Source organism: Theropithecus gelada, chromosome 14 (assembly GCF_003255815.1).
Source record: "Theropithecus gelada isolate Dixy chromosome 14, Tgel_1.0, whole genome shotgun sequence".
Classification (NCBI taxonomy): Eukaryota; Metazoa; Chordata; class Mammalia; order Primates; family Cercopithecidae; genus Theropithecus; species Theropithecus gelada.
Window position 1 is genome coordinate 52,557,096 of NC_037682.1, and position 20,229 is coordinate 52,577,324.

Consider the following 20,229-nt stretch of genomic DNA (forward strand, 5'->3'; position numbering starts at 1 on the left):
AATGAGCATAAGTTGCCATTCATTTAACACATTTTTATTAAGTACCTACATGAGAGGTTCATGCTAGACAATGTACAGGTTTTGCCTACAACTGGTTACATAAAATAACTATCATTCAGATAGAAAATAAGTATCATGTCAAAGGTACTTAGAGTTCCAGCAATGGAAGGTATGACTTTCCACAGGGGGTCTCAGTTCAAGAATGATTTAGACTGGCACATGCAGGGAAGGCTGGGGGTACAGTACAGGCCAAAGCCTCGAGTGCTGCATTCTAGCTTCTGTGCATGGATTAAGGACCTCAGACTGGGACTTTGGAAGTGCAGCTTGGGCACAGGTTATGGGGGCTAAAAAGGCAGTATAGATTGTATTCTGTAGGAAACAGATACCCCTTGAAAGCTTGGGTGCCCTTCAGACAGAAATGTCTTCAGCAGGATGCAGTGGCCATTGGAGAGGAGAAACTGGCTGCTGCAGCGTTTGATCACTGCAGTGGTCTGAATGTGCCCCCACTAAATTCATGCATTGGAAACTTAATCCCCAGTGCAAGAGTGTTGGGAGGTGAGGCCTTTTGGGATGGGTTTAGGTGTTGAGCCTCTGCTCTTGCATATGGGTTAATGCTGCTATAAGTAGGGCTTTCAGAAGTATGCTGGCTCTCTTTGGCCCTTCATCTGCCTTCCACCAGATGCTGCAGACTTGCTCTTGGACTTCCCAGCCTCTAGAAATGTGAGAAATGAATTTCTGTACTTTGTAAATTACCCCAGGCTGTGGCATTCTGTTGTAGCAGCACAAAGCAGACCAAAGACAGCCACAGAGTAATAGCTGCCTTCCCTCAAATATCTACCAAACCCCTGCTCCGCATCAGGCACAATGCTCAGAGCTGGGGATAGAACAAGCAAAATCTGAGCCAGGACCTGCTCTCGTGAGCTTACAATTAAGTGAGGAACACACCACACAGAGCTAAGCACCAGGGAGAGAGGTACGGGGGGACATGAGCACAAATGGTGAGGAGTGGGCTCCCAGGGTCAGAGGCGCCTCTAATGATGATACAACTCAGATCCCAAGAAAGAAGACGAGGCTTAGGCAAGAGAAGCATTCCATAAGAGAGAAGAGGGTGTTCAAAGGGCACACAGCCAGCAAGAAGGACTAAAGAGAAAGCAAGAGACAGAGGATGGCAGGAGAGCTGGAGAGGTGGGAGGGCTTGGGTCTAATATCCTGAGACCAAAGGACACAGTGAGCAGACAGTCCTGGAACAGTGGAACAGTGACAGGGCACAACCAGCTCTGCTTTTCAAAAAGGCACCTCTGACCACAGCTCGAAGAAGACTCCAGAAGAGAGCAGAGAGGATGTATATATATACTAGGAGGCCGTTATAGCAGTCCAAGCGAGAGATGATAAATGTGGGCTGCTGTGGTGGGTGTTGAAGCAGAGGTGCGTGGATCTGACACTCAAATGAGATTTTATATTTTGTGAGGTTTGGCACTATTTTTTTTTTTTTTTTTTTTTTTGAGACAAGGTCTGGCTCTGTCACCTAGGCTGGAATGCAGTGGTGCGAGGCTCACTGCAACCTCCGCCTCCCAGGTTCAATGGATTCTCCTGCCTCAGCCTCCCAAGTAGCTGAGATTACAGGCATGTGCTACCACGCCCAACTAATTTCTGTATGTCTAGTAGTGACAGGGTTTTGCCTTGGTGCCCAGGCTGGTCTCGAACTCCTGGCCTCAAGTGATCTGCCCACCTCAGCCACTCTAAGTGCTGAGATTACAGGTGTGAGGCACCATATCGCACCAGATTTGGCAGATTCTGACTGGCTAATTTTTATACCTTGACAGGCACTAACCACTAAGACCTGAGTCATCATATACTTAAAAATAAATATCTACATTTAAATTTCCTTTTTGAATTGGTTATTAGGAAAATGTCCATCTCCTTAGGCAAAACTTCCTACTTTCTGTCTACAAATAAAGAGAACCATGTACTCCACATTCCCCTTTTCACCTTATGTGCCAAGAAATTCAAAGCTAAATTCAGAGTTCAACTGCAGTAATTAACTTGCCTCAGGTGCTTCTAATAGCTACTAACAGTCAAGGTACAGCTCCTTTTACTGGTTTCCAACCTGCTCTAACTTGTACTTATCTGGTTTTACGTTACCCATAAATGTAGTGAGCTTTCTCACATTCTGCTTTTTGTATTTTATGGGATATAAATCATAAATAAATAAAAATACCCAGGTGTGCATTTTTCTCACATTCAAAGGTTTTAACATTTGGCTCCACAAAAGAGCAGCTCAGCAAGAAATCATGCATGTCTTTCCCTAACTGAGATCAGCATCTCAACTCCCAAGGCTGAAGGGGCCCCTGGGTCTAACTGAGCTCCAGCCTCCAGGGAAGAAGGACTACCATACACCTCAGGCACACAGGGGCTCTGAACACTGGAATTCCCATCGAGCTTTCAACATGGTGGTGTTACCTTTAAGAACTGCCACTGCCTTGCTTTGCTACCACCTCAGAATACTTTGCTGTGAAAAGCAGCTCAGGTGCTTTATGGTGGCAGGATTAACGCTGTTACTATTATGATGGAGCTTGTGCCAAAACGTTCCAGATTTTTTTTTTTTTTTTTTTTGAGATGGAGTTCTGCTCTTGTTGCACAGGCTGGAGTGCAGTGGCGCGATCTCGGCTCACTGCAACCACTGCCTCCTGGGTTCAAGCGACTCTCCTGCCTCAGCCTCCTGAGTAGCTAGGATTACAGGCAGGCACCACCGTGCCCAGCTAATTTTTTTGTATTTTTAGTAGAGACAGGGTTTCTCCATGTTGGTCAGGCTGGTCTCGAACTCCCATTCTCAGGTGATCCGCCCACCTTGGCCTCCCAAAGTGCTGGGATTACAGGCGTAAGCCACCGGCCTGGCCCAGCATTTTTTTAAAAAGTAAAAACATGCATGTGGTAAAGAGGGGGGAAAAATAAAACTATAAAATGGGCATGAACCCAAAAATTTGCCAACCTCCCTAAGGGTAACCAACGTTATCCCTTTCTCAAGTATCCTTTCAGAGACATTCAGCACTTAGGCATTCAAGCATTCCAATTCCTCCTTTATCACACAAATAGTAGCACATTATATTAATTTTTCTAAAACCTGGCATTAAACATATATACCTAGGCATCTTAGAACTCATATAGTACTAATATGGAATTTCAGTATTATAAAGTACAGCCATTTAAAATAATGAACAGCCACACTTTCTAGTGGCTGCACATACTGTTCTATGGCACAGATACACCATAATTTAATACACGCTCTACTGATGAGTATCTACGATGCTTCCCAATGATGCTACAGTAAGTTTATGTTGAGCAGAAAAGGTGTATTCAAAATTATTTTTCTTTCAACTTTAAATTCCCAGCTTTGAAAAAGAGTCTTCATGTGCTATAAATACACTGTGAGCTAATGTTGTACTAGTTGATTTTGATTAATCAAGTTGTTCTGAAAGACTAGTAAATAATCAAATGTAGTCTAGCAAGCTGGGTGTGGTAGAACACCTGTAGTCCCAATTACTCGGGAGGCTGAGGCAGGAGGCTTGCTTAAGCCCAGGAGTTTGAGACCAACCTGGGCAACATAGCAAGACCCTATCTCTAAGCAGGGGGGAAAGCAGTCTAGTGGTTTTGGTGTACAGAGTGGACTATGGAAGGGAACACAGTGAAATAAGCCATTGTGTGTGGGGGACGGGGGGGTCACTGGGAGAGTAAATAGATTTTTAAAAACTGTCAACCTTAACTTAAAACACACAAAATAATCTGTCAATATATATAATTTTAAAATGTTAACTAAGTTTAGAATGGTATTATTCACCATGATGTTAGTAAAACTGCTGAATACGTTCACAACTGTTACGGTTCTGTCTGTGTGAGGTTCCACGCTTAAGTAATGCTGGTGAAGGCAGCTGTCCCACAGCAGCGGCACACCTAGCAGATCTGACACATTTTTAAGACTGCCTACCCTTATTTGACAAATGATTTTCAATAATAACCAGCACTCTACTTCAGCTATTTAAAATTTTAAACATAAAAATTCCAAAAGCAGAAACAGAGACTGAGGGAAGGGAAAAAAAAGTTCTGTTTCCTCATCTTCATAATCATTCTACTATTGTTGCTCATTGACAAATCTGTTTAACTACTGAACAAGTAGCACCATGGGGACTGTGGACTCAGACTGCACCCGAAATGAGTACAAGGCTGGGTCCGCATGTGTTACTAAAGGAGAATTAATATAATGGATAATGTGCATGGTAATTTGAAGCATATAGATGTTTTATATATAAAATAAAAATTCACCATTATATATGTTGTATACGTACATATATAAAAAATAAAAATTCAGCTGGGTACCGTGGTTCACACCTATAATCCCAGCACTTTCAGAGGTTGAGGCAGTAGGATCACTTGAGCCCAGGAGTTCAAGACCAGCCTGGGCAACATAGGGAGATGCCATCTCTACAAATAATTTTTTTTTTTTAATTAGTCGGGCATGGTGGTATGTGCTGGTAGTCCCAGCTACCTGGGAGGCTACAAAAGGAAGCTTCCTAGAGCCCAGGGGTTTGAGGCTGCAGGGAGCCACATGATTTGTACCACCGCACTCCAGCCTGGGCAACAGAACTAGATGCTGTCTCAAAAAAAAAATTAATTAAAAAAATTGAACACTAACTTCACCAATTATTTAGGACTCAGGCCAACAAAGGAGGTTTTGTCAGTTAATATGGTGATAATAAAAAGAAAACTGATTTTTTAGACGGTTTTGTCACTGTCGTAAATTCCTTACAGCCAAGCAACATCCTTATTGTTTGCAGCTGGGGCAGACCGTGCCTACCACCTCACCATTGGTTTACCATTATCACTTAGAACTCCCCAAACGACTTTAATATAGCTTTCATTTGGAATGGATGATCTGTAGTTACAATGACAGAATTATTCAAAACAAAGTTATTAAAGAATACCCAACCTACCCTCAGAAACCATCCCAACAAATTACGTGTTTTAAAGTCGTCAAAGTTACTATTTTTACATAAAATTAAAACATAACCTAACATTCAGAGAAGTAAACAAATTGGAAGTTTACAGCTCGATTAATTTTCATCAAGTGATCCAGCACCCAGATGAAGAAATGGAAGTCCCTCTCTCCCCCAAATATCCTTCCTTCCAGGCACAATAATCCATACACCTTGCCAGTGTAACCATGATCCTGAAACATTACACATTAGTTTTGTCTGCTTTCTGAACTTTAAGCAAGTGGAACTAAACAGGGTTTACGCCTGTGTTTAGTTTGTTTACTCAGCATTTGATTTGTGAGATTCAACCACATTGTTGTATATAGTCCATTCATCCTCATTACTGCAGAATATTCCACTGAATGAAAAATGCCACAATCTATCCACCCTATTACTTAGGGACATCTGCAAGGCTTCCAAATGGACCTATTACGAAGAGTGCTACTATGAACGTTCTTGAATATGCTTTTGATGAACATACGGATGTGCTTCTATTGGGTGTTCCTAGGAGTACAATTGCTCAGTCATAGAGTCTATGTGAATTTTATCCTTCATTTAGATAAGAGGTAAGGAGAAACAGTCTGAGAAAATTCTCTATTTAATTATTAGTGTAAATTTAAGAGATTAGATTTTAAAAGGCTTCCCAACTAACAGTAAATAACCAATTTGCCATTATAACTGCTTTGTAATTACCCTTGAACATAGAAAATAATTATGTAGCTATCCAACCATATCACAAATGCTCTTCAGGAATTTTCTAGGAGGAAGTAATGATGTAAAATATAATTATCTGTCAGCTGATAGTGTTATGGCTATTCCAGAGAGAAATGCAGTCACTGAACTCCCATGAAGCAAAGACTAATATCAAAGAATGTTAGCATTAAGTCAACAACAAAGGAGTCTGGGATTTGCAGAGTTCATTATCTACCCTACTGACACGTCCCCCTCCCAAATGAAAATCACTCCAGGTGGAAAGCAAACCTATTTCATGTAGTTCTGAAAGCAAGAAAATGAGTTTAAAAAAATGTACCACTATCAGAGATACAAACTATTTCTGCCTAAGCAGCTTTTACCTAACCACAGGATATTTTCTTTTTTTTTTTTTGAGACGGAGTCTCGCTCTGTCGCCCAGGCTGGAGTGCAGTGGCCGGATCTCAGCTCACTGCAAGCTCCACCTCCTGGGTTTACGCCATTCTCCTGCCTCAGCCTCCCGAGTAGCTGGGACTACAGGCGCCCGCCACCTCGCCCGGCTAAGTTTTTTTTTTTTGTATTTTTTTTAGTAGAGACGGGGTTTCACCGTGTCAGCCAGGATGGTCTCGATCTCCTGACCTCGTGATCCGCCCGTCTCGGCCTCCCAAAGTGCTGGGATTACAGGCTTGAGCCACCGCGCCCGGCCAGGATATTTTCTAAAAGTAAATAAAAACAAAAATCCAAGAAGCAGTTGAAAACTAGTAAAACTTATCTTTCCAATAAATTCCAAAGTCAAACCATATCCCATCTTCTGGGCACAAGCTGGCCAAAAAGGCTGGTCACGGGCCAGGTTCTGCAGTGTTAAAAAACAACACTTAAAAATATGGCTGGGGAAGTCCAGGCAAATGAGCGCTTCTAAGAAATCTTCTTCCTGTTTGCTCTAGAAACAGAGACCCTAAACTCTAAGCTGAAACTTAGTTCAGAGGTCAACTCTCTCCTACTTCCAAAAGCAGAAATCCTTTCCACAGCATCCTGATCTGCACTGCCTTAAAGCTAAATACTGTCAGACACAGGAAAACCACTTCAATAACGCTGCTGGGCCAGGCACAGTGGCCACTTACGCCCAGGAGTTTGAGACCAGCCTGGGCAACATAGCAAGACCCCATTTCTATTTATAAATAATTTTTTTTCTATTTATAAATAATAATAATGTTGCTGGACAGTCTTAACTGTTAGATAATTCTTTTTTCTGTTATATTAATTTTCTCTGCTACAAATTATCACAAATTTAGTGGCTTAAAACAAGACAAGCTAATTATTTTATATTCCTGTAGGTCAGAAATTTAATTCAGCTCTCAGCCAGCTAAGATCAAGGAACTAGAAGGGATGCAACTCCTTACTAGACAGAGGCTCTGAAGAGGGTTCTGTTTCCTTGCCTCTTCCAGCTTCTGAGACCACCCACATTCCTTGTCCAGGAGCCCCTTGCTCCATTTTCAAAGCCGGAAACACCAGCTGAATCCTTCTCACATGTCAACTGTCATCTCTCTGGATGTCTTCTTTTGTCTCCCTCTTCTGCTTTCAAGGGAACTTGGGACCACACTAGGCCCACTTAGATAATCCAAGATATTCTATCTGCTGATTAACAACTTTTAATTCCCCTTTGCCATGTAATGTACCATTATCCACAGATTCCATGGCTACAGATGAGGCATCTCTGGGGATCCATGATGCTGCCTATTACATCTGTTAAGTTGAAATGAGCTCCTCTGTAACTTCCATCCAGAACTTCAGGTACCACAGACCTAAGAACACTTCTGTAACAATTCTGCAGTTCTCTTTCCTTTCCTCCTTAACTTCACCATTCCTCTCCTCCTCCTCACCCACATAGTTCTTCAGGTTCTGTTTGCTTCCCAAGATTCAAGTTTTACATTTACTTTTTTAAACTCTGTCCAAAGTTCAGTCCTCCATTCATCCCATCCAGTCTGACACTGGTCCAGGCGTCTGTGAATGCTGCCTCTCATCTGTCATCTCATCTCAGACACTGGACTGACAGCACAGGCAGCAGAAGTGAGGGATTTGGAATCACTTTTTGGGTCTCGCTTTTCTCATCTTTAACCACAGGGAAGATGACCTGTTTCCAAAGGCCACGGTGGTAATATGAGGAGATAATGCATATGAAATTCATCTGCAATCTATAATGTACTATAAAAATTACAGTCATTAACAATACCTATAATCACTCCTGTTCACTTGTCAACTTGAAATATTGACCACGATAGAGATGAAGATGGAGCCTCAAGTCACATCTACAGATACCTTACCTCAACGAGACAAGAGTTTGTGATCAATAAACACAATAAAGACTGTCACCACGGAGCCAGTCTTGGCCCCAACCCACATTTGTCGGGTGTGTGGCACAGATGCAACACTGGCTTTTTCCAAACAGAAAAATTAGGACTTTTTCTGGTTTGTGTTTATGATGGGTCTTATGTATTGAGTACAACAGCTCAAACAGGTACAAAATTATCTTTCTCACAAAGGCATTATTAGACATGTTATAGAATTCTTTCTGGGAATAAAAAAAGGCACCATTAACACATGTGCGTTGAGTGAATTAAAGACTTTAAGGTCTATTTGTGGGCAAGTCCTGAAAAACAACAAAAAGTCAAAGCAGAAGCAGGTTTGAATGATGGGCAGAGGAAGCGGACAGCAACAGAAAACAAAAATACACCCCATCAAAAGCTTCCAAATTCTTTCCCAAATCATCCTTCTCTTACACCCATTACTTCCATAACTGAAACAGTTTAAGTCCCCAGATAAGAGTCTGGATTGGTTTCTCCTCTATCACCTCTTACTCAGTAAGCCCATTTATTCATAGATCTGTTCTCTTTTTTTGAGACAGAGTCTCACTGTGCTGTCCAGGCTGGAGTGCAGTGGCACAATGTCGGCTCACTGCAACCTCGACCTTCTGGGTTCAAGTGATTCTACTGCCTCAGCCTCCCGAGTAGCTGGGATTACAGATGCACGTCACCATACTAATTTTTGTATCTTTTAGTAGAGAATGGGTTTCACTATGTTGGCCAGGCTGGTCTCGAACTCCTGACATAAAGTGATCCACCTGCCTCGGCCTCCCAAAGTGCTGGGATTATAGGTGTGGGCCACCATGCCCAGTCATCCTGGAGCTGTTTGGTTTAATTTCATGTTTTTGTCTTTTGGGAGTAAATATGAAAAATGCAACACTCTCCAAAGATTGACCCTTCCCATTTCAAGGGTAAGGAAGAATGAGGCCTCGCCCAAGTATGTGGGATCTGAAGTCCTTGGAGGTGGGTGTTAGGCCAAGGGACAGAGTGGATCATCCCTGCAAAACCTCTGTCCTCTGGAGACCTGGTTGTGGGGGCAGAAGGATTAGGAAGTGAAGGCTGCTTCTGCCCAGTGAAGAATGGGAGTGAGCAGCTCACACGGCAGCAGCATTTGGCAGATGACAACAACTTTGTCACAAGCTTCACTGGGGAAAAGCCTGTTGGAACAAAGGCAGAGATAACCTCTAAGGCATGAGGCAGGGGCACAGCAGGGGCACGGGTCAGGAGAAGGCTGTGGACCTTCCTTTCCTATCCAGAGGGCTTGGAAGAGCTGCAGAGAATGACATGATTACAAAAATGAAAACATCAAGAGGACGGTCCCCAACCAGAGACAGTCTAATAGGCACTGATGGTTGCAACAAGACGCTGGCATTTTAAAACACTACTTTGAACCTCTCCTCTTCATCCTCTCTGAGCAATGATCAAAGAACCAAGATTTCAAATTGTGAAGCAATTTTTTCCAATGGTAGCATCTGGCTCCTTGGCAGGCAGTGCTGGGAGCTGGGCCCTGTGACGGGCAGCCGTCCAGGCCTGCCACATGGTGAGGCTCGACCAGGCAGGGCACGCAGTGCGGCATTGCAGCTGCTCCCACAGGCACCAAAGGACAATCGCTCTGCACTGGGCCTGGAGCTGTGGGGCAAAAGTGCCCCTAGAGGCAGCACTGTCATGTGGGGGTCTGGAGAAAGCTGGCTGCTCTCAAAGGCTCCTCACCCTCTCATTTGCATGCATCTGCATCCTGGCTAAGACCCTTGAAGTCCGTCCCATTGACATTCAGAGGCTTGGGGTGGGTAGGGAAGCTGGGCCAACTGTGAGACAGCTCCCCAGCAAGGAAGCCTGCATTTAGGGGGAGTGAAGGAGCTGCCCTCAGAAAAGAGAGTCTTTGAGTGTGTTCACTTCGGCCCTTATGCCCTGCCCAACCCAATGATGAGACAGCAGCTGTAGCCTGCCTGCCACAGCTGTTTTAAATAAGAATAATAGGAATAAACTCAGCCGCGGCTCTTCAAGTTACTTCCCGCTAATTATGGCATATATTTACATCTACAAAATAGAAGATTTTTAAAAACACCACCAAGGCCCCCTTTATTGTGCAGATTGGCACCCCTATTTGAATTTCATAAACATTTAGTACTTCAAAGAATCTTAAAAGCTTGCTCTCATTATGATATGCAGTAGTTGAAAGGCTGCCTGTCTGCACTGCAAATTCCTACAAATACCAGCATTCGGTTTTTCAAAAATTCAATTAATATCACCCACACAACTTCAGGTGACCGCCAGTGGCAACTTCACATAGTGGCTAGGATGCAAGAGTCGGGTCTCAGCTCCAACTACAAAGCAGCTACACGGGCCAGTTCTTTCCAATAGAGGCAAGTAATGAGTTCTGGGTGCCCAGCTGAGCTGGCCCGAAACCCTTCTCATTCATCAGGTGTGTGAACACTGGCCCAGACACCACCTTTCCCAGGAAACAGGACCTTTTTGTGGTTTCAAGGTTTTGTGCATGAAAAGTTTTTCATAGAAAAACAATAACAACTCCAAACCAATGATACGTAAGTGAACTAACAAGTGCAGAGTTGCCAGATAAAATAGGGAACCCAGTTCACTCGCATCTCAAATGAACAGCTAATACTTTTTCAGTACATATGAACATATGTGCCAAATACTCTATAGGACATGCACACCAAAAAAGTATTCATTGTTTACTTGAAATGCAAAGTTAACTGGGCAACCTGCTAAATCTGACAACTCTACTATCAAGAAACCTTTACTACGAAGAATAAAAACTGAGACTTACCCTCAAATTTTCATTGCTGTAAAAGGCATCATATGTCCAAGATACTTTAGGTAGGGAAAATGAAGTTGCAGGAAACACTTAGAGCATAATCCTTTTTTAGTAAAAACAAGTGATGTATATGTGTATGTATAATGTTTGTAGAAACATATGTAAAAGTCTAAAAGGATGCATTCCAAATTTTGGGATCTGGCTGACCACAGGCATGCATGTGTGCAAGGAGGATCTCACTTTTTATTCTATATTCCTTTCAACTGCTCAAACTATTCATAACAAACCTACATTACATTTTTAATTTAAAAAGTAAATTAAAATGGGGTGGACTTGGGGGTAGGAGGTACCGTGGATCTTCACCTGCACATGGAGAGGTGATCTCTCACACCACCAAGGGCCTAGGTTCAGTTTTATGCAACTGACTGAGATCCCTGAAGTGTCCAGTTAATTCAACTATGCCTTGCAAAACTGGGTCTGAAAATATGCAGCTACCCCGACTATGCCACATCAATTCTTTCCTTCTCAGGTTTTTCTTGAGGTGAAATGGTAACAGTGACAGCATGAATCAAGCTAATCGTGGCAGCAGCTCAGGTGGGATCGTGGCTTAGCATCTCAGTCTGTAGTCACAGAAGGGAGTGGAATTAAATGGCCCCAGAAGGAAGGGACAGACCCCTGACCTGGGCTTTCTTAGCAACCACAGAGCCGAAGGACCCAGGACAGAAAGTCTCGTAGGAATAGCTATTGGAATGAATTCCTTCATGAGGTCACGACAACTCCCAATGCAAGAGATTCTGCCCAGAAGCCCTGAAGATTTAAGAGTTGAAGGTTGAAAAAAAAGAAGGATCTGTGGTTTATCAGAAGAGGATGGGAGGAAAAGTAATGTAAGCTTTTGTGCTCATTTTCCAAGCTATCCTATCCTGTGAAATCCATGATTTCATTCCTACCATGTTTTAGGCTTTCAGAGGATTCAGGTATGGTCTTTTGAAGTGAATCCCCCATGACCAGTGTTTCCACCCACATCTCTCCCTATTCTCCAAGTTCGGTAAGCCCCAGTGGCCATGGGGACCCCTCACCACCTCCCAGTAAGACTCCTTGTCTGTACATGAATATTCACTGCCCTGAAAACTCCTTCTCACTCCCCTTGCATTGACCAAATTCTATCAAGATTCTGTTTAAATGCCATGTCTTTGTGAGCCTTTCCAGAATGTTCTCAGGGAAAAAGGGTTCCACCTCTGTGCTTCCACAGCAACTTCTGCCCACTTCCACTACAGCTCCTACCCCTCGGTGCTGTCGTTTACCTGCCCACATGTCTGCCATCCCTCACCAGACCCTGAGCCATGAAATCAGAACTTCTCAATCACATCTGCTTCCCAGTTTTCCAGAAGCAAAGTCGAGATTGGCAAATGTTTGTTGAATGACTTTCTGGCAATGAAGTGGCCCAGAAAAGCTTTCGAGTGAGTCTCCTGAGGTCTCCTCCTCCTCCTACGAATTGCTTGCGGATGATTCTTCACAAACTCTCAGGTGGTAATGTGAGCTGGCAATGTGGCAGAGTGCCCTGTGCACAGCAATTTCTTTAGGACCATTTACTGATTGAAATAAAATAACTTTCCAGGTAACTTAAAAAAAAAACCTTGAAAATCTATTATACACATTGCAGCACTGAACAAAGGCCACAGACAGGGTACACTCCCTTGGAAAGGCCTACAAAGAAGTTTGGCATCCAGGGCTTGGGAACCAGGAAGGAACAATCCTAAGCAGCAGTCAACACAGAAAGTGCTCACAAGCTCCAGATATTTTTCTTATGAAAACAAACCAAAATGGGCAGATACACAAATGTATTGATTTCCCTATTCCTGTACTTACAATAGCAGGGCCTGCCTATCAAGAGATTAAAAAAAAAAAAAAAAAGGCTCATATAACTACAGTCTAGCCCCCAAGTACCTCTAAATATCATGATACTTCTCACTAATCTTTCTTCTACTTAAATCATTTCATAACTTAATATTGTTCAGTTAACTTTAAAACTTAACACATTTTGAGATGAGACAGAAAGAGAGAAATGGAAAACTTATTGAGCTGAAAGGCCCCTCCTTCCTGATAGCAGTTCAAAACATGTGGAAAGCAAACGATTTCATATTGTTAACTTCCTCTTCCATGAATAGCAACAAGACGTTTGGTTCCAAATGACAGACTCAGGTCTACAATTCCAACCTAAACCATGCAGAATACAATTAGAAACAGGCTGAGACTCCAATGGGGGCAGGGTCTGTTTTGCCGGGTTACTGTTTCTTCTCTTTAAATAAAACCTGGTTTTATGCAGAGTGACTGTCATTTTGTTGAACAAACGTGATTTCATTTCTACCAGACAAAAGAATCTTCTGAAGGCTGTCCTCTTTCCAGGTAACTTGCTTCCCCTTTTTTTTTTTGAGACGGAGTCTTGGTCTGTCACCCAGGCTGGAGTGCAGTGGCCGGATCTCAGCTCACTGCAAGCTCCGCCTCCCGGGTTTACGCCATTCTCCTGCCTCAGCCTCCCGAGTAGCTGGGACTACAGGCGCCCGCCACCTCGCCCGGCTAGTTTTTTTTTGTATTTTTAGTAGAGACGGGGTTTCACTGTGTTAGCCAGGATGGTCTCTATCTCCTGACCTCGTGATCCGCCCGTCTCGGCCTCCCAAAGTGCTGGGATTACAGGCTTGAGCCACCGCGCCCGGCCTCCCTTTTTTTGTTTTATAAAATATTCTCACATCTGCTATCATTAGTAAAAGTAGGCTTGCTTTTTCTTCCTTTAAAAATAATAGGTTAAGAAAGTAAATTGGCCAGGCACGGTGGTTCATGCCTATAATCCCAGCACTTTGGGAGGCCAAGGCAGGTGGATCACCTGAGGTCAGGAGTTCAAGACCAGCCTGGCCAACATGGCAAAACTCCATCTCTACCAAAAATACAAAAATTAGCTGGGTGCAGTGGCAGGCACCTGTAATCCCAGTTACTCAGGAGGCTGAGGCAGGACAATCACTTGAACCCAAGAGGCAGAGGTTGCAGTGAGCTGAGATTGCACCACTGCACTCCAGGCTGGGGGACAGAGCGAGACTCCATCTCAGAAAAAAAAAAAAAAAGAAGGAAAGTAAATTAAGTAACTATGCAGACAGTATTGTCTACACTGAATGATCATAATTCCAAGAATTTTAAAATACAAAACATTTTTAAATAAGTATAGGTTTCTAGATACAACTAATTTGATAATGATTAGAGAGAAAGAATTATATTAAATGTGTATTTAAAAATTTGTTATAACCTGGCAACATGAGACAAATCCATAAGATTTCACTTTTATATTGCTTTCTTCTTTATTATTCCAATCAAAGTTTAAGACTAAGCCTTTATCGTACTAATTATTATTATGAATAGTTTTGGGTTGTAATGTTTATGAATAGAATGTTAAAAGCATATAGCTTTCTTTAGACCAGTGTTTCCAATCTTGACGCCCTTGAGCATTAGGACAGGGAATAGAGTTCTGAGGCCCCTCCAAAGGTATTAGTCTCAACTGCATGTCTTACTTGGCAAAAACCATAATTTTATTTCCTTAAGTAAACTTCATGTAGCTGGAAATTAACTGCTTTTGACAGTCAGCTGTGAGCTACACTTGGGTTTTTGGCCTTCAGGATGCATGACTGAATCATACGTCCTCTAGTTCTGGGAATTCAATCTATGATCAATTCCCAAGGCTGTTGACATTTTCTGACATTAATTGCACTGTCTGCCACGTCACTGGCAATCCATCTGCCTGAATCTCAATGCTGCAGGGAAGCACAGCTTCATCCACCTGGGGGTGGACAGCCTTCTTTCCTAGAGCCTACACAGCACCTGATCATGTTTTGTAAGGAAAAAAGAAGTATGATTATCTGCCAGTGACAAGTGTTTGCCTCACGTATAACAAAGCTGGTTCCAAAACTCCTCTTGAACCATAATAACAATTTCAATGCCACATCAATGTGTAATTTTCTGAGATGGTTTAATTAGGGATTTAAATTTAAGCTAAAATTGAACTGCTATGGTACTATAAAGTGCAAACAACTCAACTAAGGTGTCCATGGAATGGCAAGATGTCTTCTACGCTGGCCAGGGTCAGGTGATAATAACCAATCACAACCTATTCCTCTGCCTAGGGGTGGAGAAGATGCTTTTTTTGTTTATTTGTTTAATTCTACTTCAATTTCTGGGATACACGTGCAGAATGTGCTAGTTTGTTACATAGAAATACGTGTGCCATGGTGGTTTGTGGCACCTACTGACCTGTCCGCTAAGTTCCCTCCGCTCACCCACTACCCCGCAATAGGCCCTGGTGTGTGTTGTTCCCCTCCCTGTGTCCCCATGTTCTCACTGTTCAACTCCCACTTATGAGTGAGAACATGTCACCGGTGTTTGGTTTTCTGTTCCTATATTAGTTTGCTGAGGATGATGGCTTCCAGCTTCATCCATGTCCCTGCAAAGGACATGATCTCATTCCTCCCTATGGCTGCATAGTATTCAGTAATAGACTGGATATAAAGAAAATGTGGCAAAGCGCTTTGGACATCAACTGACAGAAGCATCCCAACTTTAGAACTGTTGAAATGGGAACAAGTCCATGTCTTAGAATTGAAGAAATACGGTGCTTCAACCTTAATAGTAATAATTGCTTCTACAGAGGATGAGGAAGAATCAAAGACTTTTGAATAAGAAGAAAAAATGAAAGCAGATGTAGAGGAACTCAAATAACAAGTGACAATAGAAGATTGCTTTTTGTTTTGTTTTAAATTCCACCAGTGAAGGCTGATGAAGATGCCTGGTCTACTCATGCATGGCCTGAGAGAGTAACTGCTACAACTATTTTAGAAAGCAACATGGTTATTTACACACATAACCATGTGTGTAAATCACACCACTGCACTTCAGCCTGGGCAGCAGCACAACACTGTCTCAAAAAAAAAAAGATAATTTGAAGTATAATGACATATGGCTAACATGATATTTCATAAAGAATAAAAGTGGAGTGTCAGATTGCATGTATTCCTTGATCAAAACTACATAAACACGCATCACATTAGGTTATATTCATGATGCATTTAGGACTGAATTAAAAATTATATATTCCCAACTGTCTAGAATGTTATACCTTCATAATCATAATATAAAAACAATGCTGCTTTCTCCTTCTAATGGTAGTTGCAGGATCTCACTGACTTGTCTAGTAAGACTTAGACTTGAACTTGAATTTCCTGGTAATGGTAGTTGATTCACCTTACGTTTTGTATTCTTTTACGTGACGGTCAGTTAGGTGTGGCCACAGGACAAAGGAGGAGTTCAGGAAAAAAATTTACTACACTCAAAGGACCCCAAGACAGGAAACATGGCAGGCTATGAAGGGCCACATGGAAAGATACTGGGGTGGTCAGGAGGCAGAAAACAAGGGGCTAGCTTAGACCAGAGCCTTTCCTGAGCTTTCCATGGACATGGCAGGGGAAACAGAGTGACCAATTAAGGACTGACTAGTTTGAATAACTACAGCTGGCTCTAAGCTGCAGAGGTGGTCCCTAGCTGTCTGGTACCATTCCGGGGAATGATTAGGGCAGAGGAACACTGCATCTTGGGGTTGGACCAGATAGAGGAGGTCTGGTTCTGGACTGGTTCATGTGCATATGAAAAGCAGGCTCCTGGACTATCCTGTTGGACAGAATCATTTTCCTACTCTAAGAAGTGGCTAGACCCAGAAGGGCCAGTCTTTTCCCAGCAAGAAAGGCTTTTTTAAAAAAATCAGGCCGGGCGCGGTGGCTCAAGCCTGTAATCCCAGCACTTTGGGAGGCCGAGGCGGGCGGATCACGAGGTCAGGAGATCGAGACCATCCTGGCTAACATGGTGAAACCCCGTCTCTACTAAAAATACAAAAAAAACTAGCCGGGCGTGGTGGCGGGCGCCTGTAGTCCCAGCTACTCGGAGGCTGAGGCAGGAGAATGGCCTGAACCTGGGAGGCGGAGCTTGCAGTGAGCCGAGATCGCGCCACTGCACTCCAGCCTGGGTGACACAGCGCGAGACTCCATCTCAAAAAAAAAAAAAAAAAAAAAATCAGAACATAGTAATATACAGAATACGTATATGAAAATACACCTTAGCTCCCATGTAAACATACACCAGAGCATCCCATAATGACAGGACTTCAGAGAGAAACTACCAAGGCTGCTATCCTTCAGCAATTACCATTGGCTTCCATTTAAGTGAAGCTGTGTTGGGATGGTTTCTAGTGACAGAACTGTGCTCCCTGAAGAGGCCATACGCAGGTTTACAGAAAGAGCATGGATTCTGGACTCTAGCAGATCTGGCATTTACTAGCAATACGATGTCACAGAAGTCACTTTGCCTTTGTATGATTCGGTTTCTTCATGTGTAAAGTGGGACTCATCACATGTTCTCATAACGATTAAATAATATCAAGTATGTGCTTAGCCCTGGCACAGTGCTTGGCTTAAAGAAGGTACCAGTTAAGCGTCAGGTTCAGGTACTGCTGAAAAAGAGAGGAACCTCTTCCCTTCCCTTCCATTCCTGCAAAATCACCTTTTCTCTCTTTGTAATTAAGTATGTTGTAGAATTAAAACACATAGGAGTAAATAAAAAGAAGGCAAAAGAAATAGAAAGAAATGAATAAGCTGTCATGAAAAGGAAAACATAATAAAACTAGAAAAGGCAAAATGCAGAGTCTGTAACACTCAGCAAAAAGAATCCCATTACTCTCTTGACTGAAAAATTGTTACAACACCGACTATTCCCTACTGCTGCCACAACTAAATTCTGATTCCTTCTCTTTCCAAATTTTTCTACCCACCTATCTTTCCATTACCAGTGAAGACTCAGCTGCAACACACCTCAATGCACCTGAAACATACGTTACACACATCCTGTCTCAGTGCCTTTGCTTACCAGCCCATCTAAGACGTCCCCTGTAATCTGTACCCCAATACTCGCAGACATAATGGCTGAAGGAGAGGAACCCCTAAGATCTTACTGGTGAGAATATAAAATGGTACAACCACATAAAAAAGAAGTTTAGCAGTATCTTAAAATGTTAAACATAGAGTCACCATAGGACCCAGCAATTCCACTCCTAGGTAGCTCCCCAAGAAAGATGAAACAGTATGTCCACACAGAATTGTCTACAAAGACTCCATAGCAATTATCCATAATAGCCTGAAGTGGAAATGATCCACATGCCTATCAACCAGTGAATGAACAAAGCAAAATGTGGTATATACATCTGATGGGACACTAATTCTACAATAAAAAGGATGCACCTCAAACACAACACAAGTAAAATGAGCCAGCTGTGAAAGATAATACACTGAATGATTTCATTCATATGAAATGTCTAGAAAAGACAAACCGATCTAGACAGAAAGTGGATCCATAGTTACCTGGGGCTGGGGGTGGAAATAAGAACTGACTACAAATGGGCACAGGAGACCCCTGTGGGGTGACAGACAAATTCCAACACTGGATTTTAGTATGATTACACAACTCTGTAAATTTTTCTAAAAATCACTAAATTGTACTTTCTCTTTTTTTTTTTTCTTTTTCTTTCTTTTTTTTTTTTTTTTGAGAACGTGTCTCACTCTGTCGCCCAGGCTGGAGTGCAATGGCGCGATCTTGGCTCACTGCAAGCTCCGCCTCCCAGGTTCACACCATTCTCTTGCCTCAGCCTCCCGAGTAGCTGGGACTACAGGCGCCCGCCGCCACACCCAGCGAATTTTTTGTATTTTTAGTAGAGATAGGGTTTAACCATGTTAGCCAGGATGGTCTTGATCTCCTGACCTCATGATCTGCCTGCCTCGGCCTCCCAAAGTGCTGGGATTACAGGTGTGAGCCACCGTGCCCAGCCTAAACTGTACATTTAACATGAGTGATTTTTATAGTATGTAAATTATACCTCAATAAGGCTCTTAAAAAAGATCTTAACAGATAAACAGCCATTCACAGGGGCTTTTAAGGGGTCCCACACCATGAAGGCATGGACAATGTAAAGCTTATATGGTAGAGGGGTGCTCATGCTGGCATCCTTGACTCTGTTATTCATTTATGCTTTGGGGCCTGGGATGCCAGTAGAGTCTTCCACCCTAAAATCAGTGGAGTGACTGCTACTTGGCTCATCGCCATCCCATTTGCCTCAAAGTGTCAACTGGCAGAGCTGAAGTGCCTGCATCTGGGGCTTAAGTGCAGGTACTTTAGGTAACACATAGTATTTTTCCATAGCAAACCCCTCACATGGTCTAGCCTGACCAAGCCCAGGTTGGACGTAGCAGACATTCTGAAAACCGAATTCAGGAACAATCAAATGAACAAGTAAGAGTCAGGCTGATACTGACAGCCTAGAGACTTTAGGCCATTTGAAAAAGAGAGAAGAAAAGGACTAGGTATAGAGCCTCTGTTGTAACAAAAATAAGCACATCTGCTAAGCATACTGCTAAAAGATATTTTGAAGGGGGTGTGAAACGTACTTCGGAAACACCCATTGGAAGCACCTACTGATATCCAATGATAGATATTCTAAATGTAATTCATTCTTACTGAGTCATTAGAGGAAGCCAATGACATTTCAAATTGCAAACCAAATTTAAATTGCCTTCCCTCCTTCATTTTAACATAGTTATGACTGAATTTCTTTATAAAGGTTAAGTATTCCTAACAACTGTACTGAAGGAGTGATGTTTTCTATCACATTCATGGAAGTTCTCCATTTTAATTCTGCAAATCTTAATAAACAAGTATCTGATCTCAGAGTAATTGTTTCTAAATTTGCACATCTCCCATCAGCTACCATACTCTAAACATCTGCAATCTAGACTTCATTATTTGAGGATTTATGACTGAAGGGCTCCACCATGGAAAATATTTATTAAAATCATCCACTGGGTAAAATAAGGGCAATTTTGGAGGCAAAACCAAAAAACACTTTCTAAGCACTCTCTATACTACTTTATATTCAAACAATATGCTAATCATCAGAAATCTTACTTAAAAACAGTTCAATTTGAAATTACTGAAAATGGTTTCTTTTCATAACATTCTATAATTTCTAATTAGCTTTCATTCACATGGATAAACAACCTCTTTTTATACCCTTTAAAATAGTGGCTCTCAAACTTTTTGATCACAGGACCCCCTTAAACTCATAAATAAATTATTGATGCACCAGACAGCCTGACCCTGACCCAAAGTAAATTCCCAGGAGTCGTCTTTCCTGGGTTTTGAATTTGCCGAAACAGGCGTAAATATTCTAGCAGCAGTTTGGTGATCATGTATGATACTGCAAACAGGACCAAAAAAATTATGGAGGACCTCAAAGACCTTTGCT

At 42.4% G+C, this 20,229-nt stretch overlaps 1 protein-coding gene and 1 non-coding gene across 4 annotated transcripts in view; one reads left to right on the forward strand and one right to left on the reverse strand.

Moving 5' to 3' along the window:
* The window catches only part of TEAD1 (TEA domain transcription factor 1), a 273,397-nt gene that overhangs the window by 19,378 nt on the left and 233,790 nt on the right, over positions 1-20,229 (reverse strand). The window lies entirely within an intron of this gene.
* Positions 20,022-20,193, forward strand: LOC112607489. The gene has a single exon (XR_003115830.1).